Source organism: Anabrus simplex, chromosome 2, assembly GCF_040414725.1.
Source record: "Anabrus simplex isolate iqAnaSimp1 chromosome 2, ASM4041472v1, whole genome shotgun sequence".
In the NCBI taxonomy this organism is placed as follows: Eukaryota; Metazoa; Arthropoda; class Insecta; order Orthoptera; family Tettigoniidae; genus Anabrus; species Anabrus simplex.
The window spans coordinates 421,566,749-421,586,697 of record NC_090266.1 but is presented as its reverse complement, the minus strand read 5'-3'; the positions used below and the strand labels follow the sequence as shown (position 1 = coordinate 421,586,697).

The window sequence follows — 19,949 nt, the reverse complement described above, 5'->3', positions numbered from 1 at the left end:
CTTACTGTGGCAAGTTTTTTTACCCAGATATTTACAAAGCATGTAGTGGGAAATGGAAATTACGTACCGTAAGTATTAAGTATGTTAGCGAAGAGGAAAACAAACTTATTCTGCCTTATTAGAAATATCAGAATTGTGCCGTGAAAACGGGCAGGATTTATGTCCCGAAAATGTCGTCGTTGACTTCGGGCAGGCTACACAAAACACTGTTAAAAGTGTTTGGCCTACTTCACCACTCAGGGGTAAGTTTTACATTATATTTTCACCCTTTTATTCGTAGTGTACAAAGCATTGTGATCGTTAACATTGGCCTGTACATCAAGATGCCAATAATATCCAGACAATTACTTCATTTAAAATATATGTCTATTTTGAAGAGTATCATGACTCGAGTCCGCCTCTGTGGTGTAGTGGTTAGCGTGATTAGCTGCCACCCCCGGAGGTCCGGGTTCGATTCCCGGCTCTGCCACGAAAATTTGAAAAGTGGTACGAGGGCTGGAACGGGGTCCACTCAGCCTCGGGAGGTCAACTGAGTAGAGGTGGGTTCGATTCCCACCTCAGCCATCCTGGAAGTGGTTTTCCGTGGTTTCCCACTTCTCCTCCAGGCGAATGCCGGGATGGTACCTAACTTAAGGCCACGGCCGCTTACTTCCCTCTTCCTTGCCTATCCCTTCCAATCTTCCCATCCCTCCACAAGGCCCCTGTTCAGCATAGCAGGTGAGGCCGCCTGGGCGAGGTACTGGTCATTCTCCCCAGTTGTATCCCCCGACCAAGAGTGTGAAGCTCCAGGACACTGCCCTTGAGGTGGTAGAGGTGGGATCCCTCGCTGAGTCCGAGGGAAAAGCCGAACCTGAAGGGTAAACAGATGATGATGATGATGATGATGATGATCAGGACTCGAGAATGTTACTAAACATACTGTAACAGTGGAAATATTATTCAGACCAACGTTCAGGACGCGTAATTTACTCCTTTGCCAGCGTGTTCCTCACATTGTTTTTGAAATATATTCAATCAATAAATATAATAGTTTATATCTGACATTGTATAAGATCTTAACAAAATTAACTAGACTTAAACATCTAAATTTCTTCGTTATCATCCGCTGTATGGAAAACAGCAAAAACATGTAAGATGCTTAGAATTTATGACTGATTCATACTGAATTGTCTGGAATAATTGTTCTGGTATGTATCATTTATTAAGAATAGTATAGATACCCTTCTTCTCAGAGAAGAGTATTGATGATAACAGTTCCGAATTCCTAAGAGAAAGTATCCATGATCTCCTCCCGATGAAGGAATTTATTGAGACATATTCAATTACACCAACGTGAGCAATCTGCGGTGGGTAAGGCAGCTAATATGCTAACACTCTTTTTTCTTCCAAATTATGTTTTGAGTCTCACACTTGAAACAAAGTCGTGTTTGCTATGGTGACCATACTGTACATTAATTACTTCTCACAAAAACAAAATCATAAATCTCACATGTAGAAACATGTAGGAAAAAATAGCGTTTCCAATTTGCCTTGTATTTGCGAAGTTTGTCTTCTCACACAAACCTTAAATGAAACAATCAGGCCTATGCATTTTAATAATCTCCCTGATGCGCTGAAGATATTTCTTCCCTTTATTCAATTTTCAATTAATAATACTATCATCTTTGGCGTGTCCTACTCTAGACGTTTCTGTATTTACACGTTATTTTTAGAAGGACCACTTACATGCTCTCAACGTATAATTTACTGTAAACTTTCCTATTTTCATCTCTCAATCATTTTTATACGACAAAGAGCCATCACGCCATACATTTTTATTTCTACTTTTACTAAAACAGAAATTAAAAGTGGTCCCAACCCTTCGCTCCTTCAGGACTTATTCTACGACCGTTAACAGACACTTGAGCTGTACAACGGCCTGAACGCTGTCTTCTGTCCCAAAGGTGTGGAACAAAATCCCACTGATGAAAATGCTTATAAGGATTAATAAGAAAAACTGTATTATGATATTCCAAGGAAAAAATTTAATTTCGTGTGGCTATTTCTAGCCGGGTGCAGCCCTTGTAAGGCAGACCCTCCAATGAGGGTGGGCGGCATCTGCCATGTGTAGGTAACTGCGTGTTATTGTGGTGGAGGATAGTGTTATGTGTGGTGTGTGAGTTGCAGGAATGTTGGGGACAGCACCAACACCCAGTCCCCGAGCCATTGGAATTAACCAATGAAGGTTAAAATCCCCGACCCGGTCGGGAATCGAACCCGGGACCCTCTGAACCGAAGGCCAGTACGCTGACCATTCAGCCAACGAGTCGGACATATTCCAAGGAGAGAAGTATTCTCAGTACATTTCAACCATAACTTACCGGAGTCGCAGCCTTCAATAGGCAGCAAGGTATGCTTAGTGTGTGAACATTGATAAACTGGAGGTGAATGGTCCTGTTTACCATTCCTTAAAAAGGTATCACCTGCAGCTTTCAAGTTATGCATCTTATAACACATATAGGGAAATGAATTTAGAATATCGTTTCATGAAATATATTTAATGATTTAAAATAATACTCCTTAATGATGTAACTTATGGGAGCGACTTGCAATTAACTTATATTCCAGGTACATCTACAAAATTATAACCAATTAATCTTAGAAAAAAGAAAAGGGGACAGTACTACAATACCCAGCGAAAGGGTTTCCACGTTAACTTTTCAATGTGAAAATCTAACGGGTTAACTGAAACCATGAGACGTTAATTAATTTCTATTCATGAAGACGAATAGACAGGCACGAAGAGTACTGTTATCCACCAAAAGTCCTGAAATTTGCCAACAAGTAAATCATTCTTTGTGTTTCTACTGGGCAGGAAATTTGCAATTAAATTATAAATACTCTAGATCGAGATCTACCATCTCCTCTGCGTCATAAATCCTACTATAACTCCACACATTTTCAATTATATTGTAACTTTTCTTCTTAAGATATTTCAAAGAAAATATATAAGTACTGTCCACATTCCTGAGATAAAGGAAATTATAATAATTGCAGTAAATTGGACAAGCTATCATCTTGTAGAATAAATCAGTTGTAATATGTTAGCTGATAGGGGACTATTAGCACCCCATGTATGTAAGAAATGAAAGCTGCCGCCGCACTGTAATAAGTTGCACTTCTTTCACAGACGCCATGGCCTTTCACTACTGCTTGCTATGGAATGTTGCGCGCCACGCAGACTTGACAGTCAATACGTCAAAGTAGCAGGCCGACTTCTTGTGTGAGGCCCAGGCTTGGGAGGCTGGCTTCAGCTCGTCACAATGCTAGGAGCGCTTTTTCTCCGGCGGCAATGCAGTCTCGTGCAGAGGACTTGACGTACAGCCACACAGATGAAACCACGGGAGGCAAAATTCATACCTCATGTGACAACCTACTTCATGACAAAGGAGTCTGGCCAATGACATTTGAACCTTACAGAATTTATTCACCGTTCTTTCTATAAATTGTTGTGCCATTAAGAGGAAGTACGCACAGTCTAAAATCATTTTTCCGCTGTATTTTCCAATAAAAATCAAACATGCATATGAAGAGAACTCGAAGTTAAAATTCTCAGCAAGGAGCACACTTGCATAGCTACCTTTGAAACAAGATTATCATTTATGACAGATTTTCTGATATTCTGACGCGTTTATTGAGTCATTCACACAACATAAGTTCTAAAATAAAGTACAGTATAGTATATAATAATGATCTGGAGAAACCTAAGAAACAATATTAACTTTTTATTTTGCTGTACGATAATAAATTACAGTAAGTCAGAGAAAAAGTGTCCATGTTGAAATTTCATCTGAGAAACTGCGCACAATTAGGAATTTAAACTTCCTTTCGTTTTATGTCCTGTCGTATAACATACTGCGGTGAAACTGAGATAGTTATGTTAACAGGGAAATTTACCTAAATTTTATTTACTTAGTAGTTTCTTTAACGTCATAATGCCGTTTTTAGAAGAACGAGTGTATTCATCAACAAACAAAATAATCCCAATTATCAGTGAAACGTTACAGTTGCTTAACATGTTCTGCCACATCTTAAAAATATTGTTAGACACCCCTTTAACATGCCTTCTTTTCGATATCAATTTCAAACATACGTCAGAAGATACAAGAACCTTGTGGCTTGTTTCATCATAACTTGACCACAACTAGATTCAAGCATAGAGGATCATTCTCCCAATGCCCAACCCGCAATGTATATCCTTGTAGAAAGTCAAGATCATTTTTACCATTTACAAAAATCTAACAAACGTCAGGCAATATCATTAGCAACAGTACCTGTCGTACTCTCGCACCTCAAAGTCATGCGCGAGTCATTAGTGTCATGGACGCCGTGCAATCACACTTCGTAACAGTGTGTAGTAGGTCATGGCTCCATGCTAGTACTAGGAAACAGGCAAATACCTCGCTCTGATATTATCCGTGTTTACTCGTAGAACTTTAGTAGAAGAGTTAACTATTAAGTTCCAAAACCTTACATTTTCAAGCGCCACAAGAGACCTCACATTATTATCATCACATTAAAAACTAACTTACGTTTGGGAATTAACTAGTAATTTTAATATGAAATCGGCTGCATAGTTCACATTCTTTACTCTAGGATTTGGGACCGAATCTTGGAGCAGGCGGATGTCATTATTTAAGATTAATTAATTGGGAAAGACTAGGTGAGGATTATCTTGTTGTTCCTTCCCTTAAAACCACAGCCACCATCGCAATGAGGGAAACTCAAGTAAATAAATTTTCTGGCAAGTTACTAAATCCTGTTTGAGAATAAACTTCTGGCGTCCCCTAAGAGAGAGATAATATTTCTCGTGATGTTAAACTCATATCAGCAATTTGAATATGATTGTAGCTTATTTTCAAGAGTTCAGCGTCAATATATCTTCCTTAAACGAAATCCATTTGGAATTTCCTTTGAGTTTATTTCATATCCCACAATCCTATTTGCATTACAATTTATTTGGTTCCAAAAGTCGTTTAGAACATACCCTTTTTCCAGGGTTATTTCGATGGATTGTTAAGTAATGTTTACCTTTCGTTGACACAAGTTATTAGTCTAATCTGCTTCAAGTTACAGGTGACCACAAGCATCTCGAAAACTACAACAAATTTATACAGTAATAGCCTGCAGCAGTTACGAAGAAAGAAAAGGAAATATAAATATCAAAAGAAAGATTTGTGATCTGCGACGCATTGAGCGCGCTAACATGAGGAAGAATATAAATGATATCTCGCTATCCTCAATCTTCCCTTCAGTGCTGTAGACACATTAGTAGACGAATAAGTTTGAGCGGTGTCTTTAAAAGTAGGAAAGATCACAATATGAAGATAGGGTTGGAATTCAAGAGGACGCATTAGGGACAAATATTCGTTCATAGGAGGGGGGATTAGGAAATGGAATAACTTACCAAGGGAGATGTTCAATAAATTTCCAATTTATTTGAAATCATTTAAGAAAAGGCAAGGAGGACAACAGGTAGGGAATCTCCCACCTGGGCGACTGCCCTAAATGCAGATCAGTATTGATTGATTGTTATTTTAAACTCAAGGTCATATGTCACAGCACTGAATTGACAAAATAATATAAGCCTGCCTCATTGGAAGTTACAAGGGAATGACAATTCTGATTCTCGACTGTGCTTAATTCTGGTCCAAATAAAGGCATTCAAAGGAGTAAAAAAGTAGAATGATCTGAAAAAGGGTGCTATTCAATGATCCGTTCTCTGAAGCAGATTGAAGGACTCACCTTACACAGGCCACATGGACGCTAAATAGTCGGAGTACTGCTAGTGTTAGCGTGCGGCCGTACCGGTGACTCAGGAGACGACGGGATGCCGAGCGTTGACGTTGGAACATGGTGCGGGGGAAACAGCTGTCCTTGCGCTGGAGGTGGGTACATGCCCGGGGGCAGATACGTGGGAGTGGACGTAAAGTAGTTGCAGTAATAAGAGCTGGGATAGTACATAACTCTAGCTGCCTCCCGTAGCGCCATTGAACGGAGTTCCTCTTGAGCTGCAATTTTAACGCATAACCAATATTAGTTTATATTATATTATTTTCCCGCATACATTTTGAAACGCATCATTTCGCCTTAGTCTAAATTGTCTCATTAAAATTAATTAATCCACCTACATATCATGGAAAATGTAAAGATTTAATTATTTAGTAGCACTGTAAAACAATATATCCTGCAAAAATAAATTTTAACGCGCACTGAGCACATCACAAACAAGGTCTATTTTTAGTACATCGAAGAAGATTCTATGATACCTATGATACAAATCAACTTAACTCTTGCAAAGGAAGGGTTAAACATTAAAACAATGTGACGCCAGTAGCTCATGTGTATACTTTAGAGACAACTAGTAAAATTATCACTTCAGTGGTTCTAATAATTAACGTGAAATGAATCAGTCATTCTTTTAAAAGAAGTTCGAATTTTCATGGAACGGAACACGAATCTACATTCATGCCGTCCAGTTTATTATTCATATCTACAACATAACAGCTCCTTTAGTATGCCTTTGACACTACTTTCAACAGCAGTGACATGGAAGTGAGGTATTGCATGAATAGAGATGTTTGATGGTGGTGGGTTAGTAGCTAAACGTATGAAGGGGAGTATGTGATGTGCCCTCGATTGGGACTATAGGAACTTGAGGAACATGACTAACTGACTCTTTCAAAACACAACAGTATCAGTAGAACAAAGAGCGGAGTTAAGGCTCCAGCTTGAAATTTATTATAGGTACAGTTTTCACCCAAGTAAGCCATTCATTTTATAGTGGAACTATTGATCGAAGGAACAGAGTCGCTGAATGGGTTATTTTTATCAATACTTCGGCTCTTCGTAAGAGACGAGCTTTATAAACGCTATATTAATGCACCAAGGATTACTTCTAATCATTTATTATCCTTGTACAAATTCGATAGCACTTTAAATTAGGATAGCTTTCATACCTACTATCCAGGGAATGTTTTTTTCTTGCAATTTGCTTTACGTCGCACCGACACAGATAGGTCTTATGGCGACGATGGGACAGGACAGGCCTAGGAAGTGGAAGGAAGCGGCCGTGGCCTTAATTAACGTACAGCCCCGGAATTTGCCTGGTGTGAAAATGGGAAACCACAGAAAACCGTCTTCAGGGCTGCCGACAGTGGGGCTCGAAACCACTATCTCCCGATTACTGGACACTGGCCGCACTTAAGCGACTGCAGCTATCGAGCTCGGTAGGAAATGTTTTAATAAAATATGAAGAACGATGACATTCAGAAAGGTTCCAATGCATGGAAGACGATGGGAAAGCAGTTAAATTCTATTAAGTAATTTTATTATGGCCTACAACTGTCAGTGACTTCTAAAGCCCTATTCCCGAAATGTTCATAATACTGTGCTGGCATTTAAACTTTATCCGCTCGTTTCAATTAATACCATTATGTTAAGTGACAATGCATTTTCAGGATGAAAATTTAACAAATAGATGTACTGATTCTCGTATTTAAGGCACAAGTTTGAACGCTATTTACGGGTAAAATTTCCACCCCAAATAAGTGGTTCGTTTAAAAATTAAACTGTTGTTAAATGGAACAAAGTCGGATGACTGTAATGTTACAGGCCAGCCCCGTCGTAGCCCCCGTGGGTACTTCCTGGAAGGGATTAGTAAGTCAGACCGGAAACTCCCAGCCGGCCTGGAGGGCATGGCCGGCCTCTTCTTGTATTGTGCTTTCATAGGATTTCTCCATATGCCTTCTGGAACGGTAAACGAGAAATTTCCATCTCTATTCACACCCGAAAGATTCTAGTGCTCCACCATCTATATATATATATAAAATATCTTGTCCTGATTGACTGACTGACTGATTCATCATCGCCGAGCCAAAACTACGGGACATAAAGAAATGAAATTTTGGGGATACATTTATACTACAATGTAGGTGCTCAGCAAGGGAGGGTTTTTGGACATTCCATCGCTATGGGGGTGAAAAGGTGGAGGGCTGGTGAATGTTTTAAAACGAGTGTACGTATGTCTTAAACACCGAGAAGTTTTGAGGCGTGAAAACTGGTATTTAGAATTTCCTTTAAAAATAAAGAAACACGTAATTTTTGTTTTCGGGAAATCCTCTTAAGGGGGGTGAAAAGAGGTGAAACTGGTTGAATATCTTTCATGAGGATACTTATGTCTCAAAAACTGAAGATGTTATAGTCATGTAAATTCATATTTGGAATCTCCCTTAAAAATAAATAAACACATGTTTTTTGTTTTTGGAAAATCTACTTAAGGGGTGGTGAACAGGACTGAGAAAAGGGGTGAATTTTTAAAATGAGTATATCCACAGTACATCTCAAAAACGTGACATGTTACAGACGTGAAAACTGGTACTTGGATCCTCCTGTAAAAGTAAATTTGTTTTCTGAAAATCCACATAAGGGGAAGTGTTAAAGGGAGTAATTTTTTAAAATGAGCATATCTACAGTATATCTCAAAATCTTAACATGTTGCAGAAGTAAATATTGGTATTTTTAATCTCTTTTAAAAATAAAATTAACACATATTTGTTTGTTTTCGGAAAAAACCTTCAGTCCGATTAAAAGGACTGAAGAAGGGGCTGAATTATTTTGTTAGGACACTGGTATCTCAAAAACTGAAGATCTTACAGACGCGAAAATTGTATTTGGAATCTACCTTAAAAATAACGAAACAAGTATCTTTTTGTTTTCGGAAAGTCCATTTAAGGGCGCGGGGGTTGTAAAAAGTACTGATAAAGGGCTTGAATAACTTTTATGTGGACACTTACATCGCAAATACTGAAGATGTTATAGACATGAAAATTTGTATTTGGAATCTTATTTAAAAATAAGGAAACACTTATTTTTGCTTCCGGAAAATCCACTCAAAAGGTTGGGTGGGTGAATAGGAGTGAAGTAAGAGTTGAACTCTTTGTATGAAGATACTCATATCTCAAAAACGACGGATGTGGACACTCCAAAATGGAAAAGTGTGAATAATAACTTTCAGTTTAAAATCCCAGCGAAGCACGTGTATTTGCTAGTCTCTAAAACTAGCAGTTACCCGCGGCTTTGCTCGCGTGGGTTTCGTAATTTGATAAAAGTAATCATTCCTCGGTACTGTATTAAGACATTACCTGAAAACCCCTAAAGTATAAAAAGTCACCGAAAAATTATGTTTCATTTACCCCAGAAACTCTTTGAAAACCACGTTTGTGGTATTGCCTTTTGGGGCTAAGATGACTGTGCAACATAGAACTGTACGTGTGAGAAACAGTCTTGTCTCAAGTTGAAAAAAATATATGTAGTTTAAACGAGATTCAAAATACCAATTTCCACGTCTCTAACATCTTCAGATTTCAAGCTATGAGTATCCCCATACAAATTATTCAACCTCTTTATCAGACCTTCTCCCATCACTACACCCAGCTCAATGGATTTTCCGGAAAAGAATACATGCTTCTTTTTTAGGGAGATTCCAAATACCAATTTTCACGTCTGTAACATCTTCAGTTTTTGAGATGTAAGCATCCTCATAAAAAATTGTTCAACTCATTTTTCACTTCTGTTCACCCCCATTATGTGCCTTTTACGAAAACAAAAAAAAATGTTTTCCTGTATTTTTAAAGAACTTCCCAAATACCAAGTTTCATGCCAGTAACATGTTAAGTTTTTAACATATACTGTACATATACCGGTACTCATTTTAAAATTCATCCGCTTTTTACATTCTTTTCAGCACTTAGGTGAATTTTCCGAAAATAAAAAATGCTCCTTTATTTTTAAAGAAAATTCAAAATTCCAACTTTCACGTCTGTAAAATTTTCAGTTTTGGGGATCTAAGTATCCTAATAAAATAATTCAACTTCTTCTCTACTTCTTTCCATCCCCTACCCCCGTAAGTGGACTTGCCGAAAACTAAAGATATGTGTTTCTGCGATATAAGTATCATCTCAATTAGAATTTCTTATTTTCACCCTCTCCCCTTAAGTCGATTTTCCAAATAAATAAATAAATAAATAAATAAATAAATAAATAAATAAATAAATAAATAAATAAATACGTGTTTCTTCATTTTAAAGGAGATTTCAAATACCAATTTTTCGTCTGTAACATCTTTAGTTTTTAAGATATAAGTATCCTCATACAAAGTATTCAACTAATTTTTTAATTAATACACCCCCTTGAGTGGATTTTCCAAACACAAAGGATTACGTGTTTCTTTACTTTGAAGGAAAATTCCAAACACAAATTAGCATGTCTGTAACATCTTCAGTTTTTGAGATATAAGTATCGTTATGAAAATGATTCAACTCCTTTTTTCACTCGACCCCCGCCCGTTAAGTTGATTCCCCAACGCCCAAAAAATGCGTGTTTCTTTATTTTAAAATAGATTCCAAATACCATTTTCCACGTCTGTAACCTTCAGTTTTGAGATATAAGTTTCTCCAGAAAATGAATTCATTTTTGTTTATTTCCCTTCACACACCCCACTCAAGGGAATTTTCTAGAAGCAAACAGTACCCGTTTCTTTAAAAGAGTTTCCAAATACCAATTATCGCGACTGTAACATCTCCAGTTTTCGAGATATATGTATCCTCGTAAAAGGAAAACATCTCCGTTTTCATCCCCTCTACCAAGTTTATCCCCACTCCCAAATGCGTGTTTCAACTAATTTTTCAATTTTTCACTCCCTCCCCGTTAAGGGTTATTTCCGAAAACCAAAGAATACGTGTTTCCTTATTTTTAATGGAGATTCCAAATACCAGTTTTCACGTCCGCAACATGTTAAGTTTTTGTGATATAGTGTAGATATGCTAATTTTAAAATTTCGCCCCGTTTTTCAGTTCCCATTAAATGGATTTGCCGAAAAAATATTTATGTTTCTTTACCTTTACAGGAAATTCCATATACCAGTTTTCAAATCTGTAATATGTTACGTGTCTGAGATAATTTTCAGATATAGTCTTTTTAAAATTCACCCCGTTTGTCACTCCTGTTCACCCCCTATTCATCGGCTTATCCCAAAACACAAAAATATGTGTTCCTTTATTTTCAAAGGAGATTCCAAATACCAATTTTCATGTCTGTAACATCTACAGTTTCTGAGATATAAGTCTCCTCGTAAAAGGGGTTCAACCTCTTTTCCTCCTTTATTCATCACCCCAATGGGATTATCCAAAAACACAAAAATACGTATTTCTTTATTTTATATATATACTAGCAGTTACCCGCGGCTTCGCTCGCGTGGATTTCGTAATTTGATTAAAGTAATTGTTCCTCGGCACTGTACTAAGACATAATCTGAAAATCACTAAAGTATAAAAGCTCTTAGAAAAATTGAGTTTCATTTAGCCCAGAAAATCTTTGTAAACCACGTCTGTGGTATTACTTTTTGGGGCTAAGACGACATAAAAATCTTAATGTGAGAAACAGTATTCTCTCAAGCCGAAAAAATAAATACATGTTTCTTCTTTCTAAAAGGAAATTCCAAATACTTATTTTCACATCTGTAACAACTTCATTTTTTGAGATATAAGTATCCTCGTAAAATATAAATCAACTCATTTTCACTTCTTTTCACCCTCGTTATGTGCCTTTTCCGAAAACAAGACGTTACATGTTCCTGTAGATTTAAAGTACTTTCCAAAAACCAATTTTCTAGTCTCTAACATGTTAAGTTTTTGACATATACTGTAGATATACAGGGACTCATTTTGAAAATTCACCCGCTTTTTAACTTCTTTTCAGCTCCTTAAGTGCACTTTACGAAAACAAAGTATACGTGTTTCTTTATTATAAAAAGAAATTCAAAATACCAACTTTCATGTCTGTAACATCCTCTGATTTTAAGATATAAGTATCCTCATAAACATAATTCAACTTCTTCTAACTTATTTTCAAGCCCCCTCCCTTAAGTCGATTCTAAATACCAAATTTCATGTCTGTAAGATCTTCAGTTTTTGAGATATAAGTATCCTCATAAAAATAATTAAACGACCTTTTAACCCCCTCCCCTCACTTTAAATTGATTCCCCCCCCCCCGAGAAAGTGTGTGTTTCTTTACTTTTAAAGGAGATTCCAAATAACAATTTTCAAGTCTGTAACCTTCAGATTTTTAGATATACTTTACTCCTTAAAAAGTTCCATGTTTTTCACTTCCTTTGTCAGTGAATTTTCCGAAAACTAAAAATACGTGTTTTTTTATTTGTAAAGGACCTTCCAAATACCAGTTATCATGTCTGTAACATCCTCAGTTTTGAGGTACATGTATCCTCATAAAATTAATTAAACTCATTTTTCATAACCCCTCCCCCTAAATTGACTCCCCCACCAAAAATGCGTGTTCTTTATTTTTAAAAGATATTCCAAATACCAATTTCCACGCCTTTAAAATCTGAAGTTTTTGAGATATAATTATCCTCATACAAAGAATTCATCTATTTTTTAAAATTTATTCTACCCCTTAAGTGGATTTTCCAAAGACAAAAGAATACGTGTTTCTTTACCTTGAAAGAATATTCCAAATACAAATGTTCATGCCTCTAACATCTTCAGTTTTTGAGATATAAGAGGTATAATTATCCTCATAAAAATAATTCAACTTCCTTTTCATCCCCCCCCCCACCCCCAAACGCTTGTTGAGTTGATTGCCTCCTCCAAAAAAGCGTGTTTAAAAAAAATGTGATTCCAAATACAAACTTTCACGTCTATAACCTTCAGTTTTAAGATACAAGTTTCTCCATGAAACGAATTCAATTCTTTCATTTCCCTTCACCCGCCCCTTAAATGAATTTTCCGAAAACAAAAAGTACGTGTTTATTTTTTTATAAAGGAGCTCCAAATACCAATTATCACGACTGTAACATCTTCACTTTTCAAGATATATGTATCCCCATAAAAGGAATTAAACTCCTTTTTCACCGGTCAACCTCCATGTTGATCCCCTCCCCAAAAAATGCGTGTTTCTTTATTTTTAGTGGAGGTTCCAAATACCAATTTTCACGTCTGTAACATTTTTAGTTTTTGAGATATAAGTATCTTAATACAAATAATTCATCTCCGTTTTCATCCCCTACCCCTTTATTTTTAAAGGAGATTGCAAATACCAATTTTTATGCCTATAAACTTCTATGTTTTTGAGATATAGATATACTCAGTTTAAAAATTCACCCCCCGTTTAAACCCTTAGCGATGGTATATCCAAAAATCCTCCCTTGGTGAGCACCTACACCGTAATATAAATGTATCCCCAAAATTTCATTTATTTATGTCCAGTTCAGGCTCGACGATGATGAATCAGTCAGTCAGCCAGCAGTCAGGACATGTTATGGTATTTGGAATCTCCTTTGAAAATAAACAAACAGTTATTTTTGTATTTTTGGAAAATCCAATGAATAGGGGGTATAATAATAATTTCGTGTGTCAGTCAGTCAGCAGTCAGGACATGTTATCCTGACTGACTGACTGACTGACTGACTGACTGACTGACTGAATGACTGAATGACTGAATGACTTATCATCGCCGAGCCAAAACTACTGGACAGAAAGAAATGAAATTTTGGAGATACATTCATATTAAAATGTAGGTGCTCGCTAAGGGAGGATTTTTGGATATTCCGTCGCTAAGGGGGTGAAAAGGGGGGTGAATTTTTAAAATGAGAATTTCTATATCTCGAAAACTTAAAAGTTTACAGACGTAAAAATTGGTATTTGGAATCTCCTTTGAAAATGAAGACACACGTATTTTTGTGTTTTTCGATAATCTGATGAACAGGGGAACAACAGGAGTGACAAACGGAGTACATTTTTAAGAAGACAATATATGCAAATTATCTCAGACACGTAACATATTACAGATTTGAAAACTGGTGTTTGGAAATTCCTGTAAAAGTAAAGAAACATAAATATTTTTCGGAAAATCCACTTAAGGGGAACTGAAAAAGGGGGTGAATTTTTAAAATGAGCCCACCTACAGCATATTTCAATAACTTAACATGCTGCAGACGTGAAAATTGTTATTTGGGATCTCCTTTAAAAATAAGGAAACACGTATTCTTTTGTTTTCGGAAAAAATTTAACACGGTGGAGGGGGTTGAAAGAATTGATAAATTAGTTGAATTATTTGTATGAGAATGTATATATACTGTATACCAAAAAATCTAAAGATGTTACAAACGTGAAAACTGGTATTTGGAATCTCCTTTAAAAATAAAGAAACACGCATTTGGAGGGGGAATCAACTTGGTAGGAGGGGGGGGGATGGAAACGGAGATGAATTCCTCTTACGAGTATATATATATATCTAAAAAACTCTAGATGTTACAGTGGTGATAATTGGTATTTGGAAGCTCTGTTAAAGAAACGGGTACTGTTTGTTTTTGGAAAATTCACTTGAGTGGAGAGTGTGAAAGAATGTAAAAAAAAAATTCTTTTTCTGGAGAAACTTATAACTCAAAACTGAAGGTTACAGACGTGGAAATTGGTATTTGGAATATCCTTTAAAAATAAAGAAACACGCATTTTTTAGGTGGGGGAAACCAACTTAACGGGCGGGGGTGGAGTGAAAAAAAGAGTTGAATATATTTTATTTTTTTTTGCTACGGGCTTTACGTCGCACCGACACAGATAGGTCTTACGGCGACGATGAGTTAGGAAGGGCCTAGGAGTTGGAAGGAAGCGGCCGTGGCCTTAATTGAGGTACAGCCCCAGCATTTGCCTGGTGTGAAAATGGGAAACCACGGAAAACCATCTTCAGGGCTGCCGACAGTGGGATTCGAACCCACGATCTCCCGGATGCAAGCTCACAGCCGCACGCTGAATTCTTTTCATGAGGATACTTATATCTCAAAAACTAAAGATGTTACAGACGTGAAAATTAGTATTTGGAATCTCTTTTAAAAATAAAGAAACACGCATTATTTGGAAGGCTGGGGGAGTGGGGGGTGAAATCAACTTAACGGGCTGGGGTGAAAAAGAAGTTGAATTCCTTTTGTGAGGATACCTATATCTCAAAAACTGAAGATGTTAAGAGGCATGAACATGTGTATTTGGAATCCTCTTTCAAGGTAAAGAAACACGTGTTCCTTTGCCTTCGGAAAATCCACTTATGGGGGGTGAATTAATTGAAAAAAATTAGTTGAATTCTTTGTATGACAATACTTTTATATATCAGAAGCTAATGATGTTAAAGACGTGAAAATTGGTATTTGGAATCTCCTTTAAAAATGAGGAAACACGTACTTATGGGGAGGGCGGAATCAATTTAACGGGTAGGAAAATGGGGGGTGGGGTGAAAATGGAGTTGAATTTATTTTATGATGATACTTATATCAGAAAAACTGAAGATGTTACAGGCGTGAAAATTAGTATTTGGAATCTCCTTTAAAAATAAAGAAACGCGCATTTTTTCGGAAAATCGACGTAAGTGGTGTGGGGTTGAAAATAAGTACATAAGGAGTTGAAATATGCTTTTAGGATACTTTATCTTATAAGCTGATATCTTAAAAACTGAAGCTGTTACAGACGTGAAAGCGGGTATTTTGAATTTCCTTTCAAAATAAATAAACACGTATTTTTTTCGGAAGTCCACTTAAGGCGGGAGAGGGGTGAAAAGAAGTCAAGAAGAAGAAGAAGAAGAAGAAGAAGAAGTTAAATTGTTCTTATGAGTATACATTAATCTCAAAAACTGAAGGGGTTACAGACGTACAGATATGAAAACTGGTATTTGGTATCTCCTTTAAAAATAGTGAAGCACGTATTTTTTTTATTTTCGGAAAATCCAGTTAAGGAGCTAAAAAATTTGAAAACGCGGTACAATTTTTAAAAATGAGTACCGGAATGTCTACACTATATGTTAAAAAGATAACATGTTAGACACAATAAACTTGGTATTTGGAAATTCCTTTAAAAATACAGGAACATGCACCTTTTTTTTTTGGAGAACGCACTTAACGGGGGGGGGGGGTGAAAAGAAGTGAAAAGTAGTTGAATTATTTTTACGAGGATACTTATATCTTAAAAACTGATGATGTTACAGACGTGAAAATTGGTATTTTGAATTTCCTTTAAAAATAAAGAAACATCTATTTTGTTTTCGGAAAATACACTTAGATGGGGGTGGGGAAAGGACTGATCAAGGGGTTGAATTCTTTTTATGTGGATACTTATGTATATCTCAAAAAGTGAAGATGTTACAGATGTGGGAATAGGTATTTGGAATCTCCTTTAAAAATTAAAAAGACATGTATTTATTTTTTCGACTTGAGAGAAGACTCTTTCTCACATGTGCGGTTCTATATCGAATTTTACATTTTGCCCCAGAAGGTAATACCACAAACATGGTTTACAAAGAATTTCTGGGGTAAATGAAACTCAATTTTTGGGTGAGTTTTTATACGTTAGGAATTTTCAGACCATGTCTTAGTACAATGTCGGGGAACGATTTCTTTGATCGAATTACGAAATCCATGCGAGCGAAGCCGCGGGTAATTGCTAGTTTTATATATAGGCCTATAGATTACATTATATTTTATACCAGTTACCGTCGAATAGCCTCAAAAACTGGCATGTAACAACTTTATATTAGAATAACTGACCTGCGGAATATGCACCATTTAGAGGGAGAATCCCTCGAGGTACCATTTACAATAATCGATCATAAGTGACAGATGATTTCTGGTCAAGCACAGTGAGTTTTTATTTTATTTTTGAAACAAACTTTCTCCATTCCCAATCATTAAAAGAGATGGTACCTCGTTTCTATTAATAGAACGATGGAAGTATTGGAAAGAACATGGAATTTCATTTTAATGGGATTTTCCTTGTTGAACCAACATCCAGGCCGTACGTGCAGGGATGGTAAATTGTACAAACTTTCGATTAGGGGATTTTTCAGCAACATTTTACCAATATATATGGTTATTCTATTCGTTATGGTCATCTATGGACCATGTTTACACAATATACCCGATCTTCTAGCTCTCATTCCCTTCTCTTTGCACTCCTTATTCCTACACTTTTAACCTCAAATGAGACTGCAAGACTTTATTTAAGAATTCCGCTGTACATATTAATTTATGAAGTAACTAAGTATTGTTTTAAATTACGTTTTTCTCACAACGTATCTGATACTTCCAGTATTTGTGTACGCAGCAGAATAACCAATTTCATATTTTAACGGTATACATAACCTGTACAAAAATTTAAATGATATAAACATGTTTTATTATTATTATTATTATTATTATTATTATTATTATTATTATTATTATTATTATTATTATTATTATTGAAAATACAGGAAAAATGAACGGTTATATCTGTTTAATATCCTACAATTACTTTACAAAGGAAATATTTACAAATATAAAATAAAAATAATCGTGTTAAGAGACTACACAATGTTCATTCACACCCTTTCAGCGTCCCATAGTCAGACTCGTTGGCTGAATGGTTAGTGTGATGGCCTTCGGACCAGAGGGACCCGGGTTCGATTCCTGGCTGGGTCTGGGATTTTAACCCTCATTGGTTAACTCCAGTATCCCGGGGCTGGGTGTGTGTGCTGTCGCCAACATCCCTGCCAGTCACACACCACACATAACACTATCCTCCACCACAATAACACGCAGTTTCCTACACATGGCAGATGCCGCCCACCCTCATCGGGTCTGCCTTACAAGGGCTGCACTCTGCTAGAAATAGCCACACGAAATTAATTAGCGTGTCATAACTACCATTACTCACAGTATAATACCCTAATATCAACCACGAAGGAAGGTGTTTTGCGGGACTGTGGATTTTCCGATTAATCCAGGATCTAAGCTTGACTGAATTAGATTCCTGAAGGCGGGTTACTGTCTAAACCAGTTTAGGTGGACGTTAAGAGTTCGTCACTTAATCTCAAAGCAGACTTTAGAGAGCTTTAGTTCTCGTAATCGTTCTTTTTCCAATCTCATTTAGTCCTTGTGCAATGTATTCCTTGAAATAATCCCTCACAAATTTTCATTCAACATATCCAGAAATAAATGCTCTAATCGCGAAGTCATACTCTGATTCGAGTTTGTTGATTGCACCCACTAGGATAAAACTTACTGGAGAGGCTTGTAAAATGGCCTTTGATGATAAATGAAGATAGCCTGATAGCGTGTTTCACTTAACAAAAATATTTAGTTCAAAAATATTGTGAATATCACCAAACAAGTGTTACTATATTATTCTGGCGCTGCCATTTTAGAATCTTCTGCACTTCATATATTCAGTCACCAAAAAAGAAAATTATAACATCAGTCTGGTAAGGGCACGGTTTCAAGAAAGGAGAACAATGCAACTTACCTTATCTTACCTTATCACCATAACTTCCTCAAATCCATGGACGGCCGTTTCTTGTAGCTAATTGTTTAACGTTGCACCAACTCAGCCGACGATGATAGAATATGATACGGCTAATGAGCGATGCATATTCCACCCAACTTCTTACAAAGGAGTTTTATAATACAGTTTGATTATTGCCTCGGGATTAGTGAAGTCACGTGTGCATCTCTTAATAAATCATAACACTCTTTATGCGTCTGTAACCATTTCGTTTATGTGTAAAAAGAACGTCAAATTAGCGTAAAAATGCACACCACGATCCCTGATAGAATTCTCTGATGACATGTTAGTGTTCAAAATATTATTGAGTGACTAATGTTACATTTTTTTCCTGGAAAATATCATTACATAAGACTTGTTTGTGTTAAAATCTAACGTTTTAATAACGCTCCAGTATGATACGGTATTGAGGTCTTTCTGAAGAAATCTACAGTCCTCCTTCGACCGAATGGTTTTGAAAATGTTTACATCATCTGCGAATAACAATATGTTTGAATACTCTATGCAATTGGGAAGGTCATTTATGAGTAGTAAGAAGAGTAATGGTTGAACCCTGTGGGACCCCAGATCAAATATTATAACATGCATAGTCAAATCCTTTATAAAACTCAGGATGTCTGACAGAGAAATATTATGCAAATAATGTCATTAGGCTATGTGAGAATCCATAATAAGTTAATTTATTTAAGAGTACGTCGTGACCAACGTTATTACATGCTTTTCTAAAATTTGTGAATACTACATGTACTTGGCCTCCTACTTATCGAATATTGAATATGCCAATAATTCAATAGTGAACTCCAATAGATTTGTCGTCGTCGATTTCCCCGGTCTGAAGCCACGTGTCTGAATACATGCCGATAGAGTGTTTGTTCGTAAATTTTTGTTGGTGCGGAAGAAATTGCAACTGGTCTGTAGTTATTAAATACATACGACTTGTCCCCGGATTTGTGAAGTGGACTAACTTGCGTTATCTTGCACTTAGCAGGAAAGGTTCCAACTTTTATCGAAATTTTGGAAATTGAGAAAGAATATAATTAAATATCTAAACAGACTTAAATTATATACGAAGCATTACATCTCGGCCTGCAGCTTTTTTTGTATCATCTTGTGTATTGCATTTAAATTTCGACTGAACTAGCCTAATTTCATTAACGTTTAGTACATTCATCAATGGATCCATTTCCGTATTCTCATACTTCATTAAATCACACTGCGTTCGTTTCTCTGAATATAGAGAGGTGAAATAGTCCGCAGAATTTCAGCAAGGTACAATGTCCATCAAAAGGCCCTCACAAAAAGAACCATTCCGAGGCTGACAAACTGAACGCTGAAAATGATTCTATAATAAAGATATATATGTTCTAAATAGTCCATAGTTTAAGGCTGTACATTTGATAGGTCTAACAACCGGAAAGTAATTAAGTAGTCTTCCGCGGTAGGGTAACGTCGTACACACAAAAAGGTACAATATACGAAAAGGTCCAAAGGACCAAAACGCAAAAAGCGTCATTTAGCGTTATCTAAGAGCC

The 19,949-nt window shown here is 36.5% G+C and overlaps 1 long non-coding RNA gene across 1 annotated transcript in view; it reads right to left on the bottom strand.

The window, feature by feature from the left end:
* LOC136864174 (uncharacterized) overlaps positions 1-19,949 on the bottom strand; it is a 592,451-nt gene that overhangs the window by 269,155 nt on the left and 303,347 nt on the right. The window contains exon 2 of the long non-coding RNA XR_010859280.2: positions 5,785-6,050. This is a non-coding gene — a long non-coding RNA (uncharacterized lncRNA). The remainder of the gene's footprint in view (positions 1-5,784; positions 6,051-19,949) is intronic.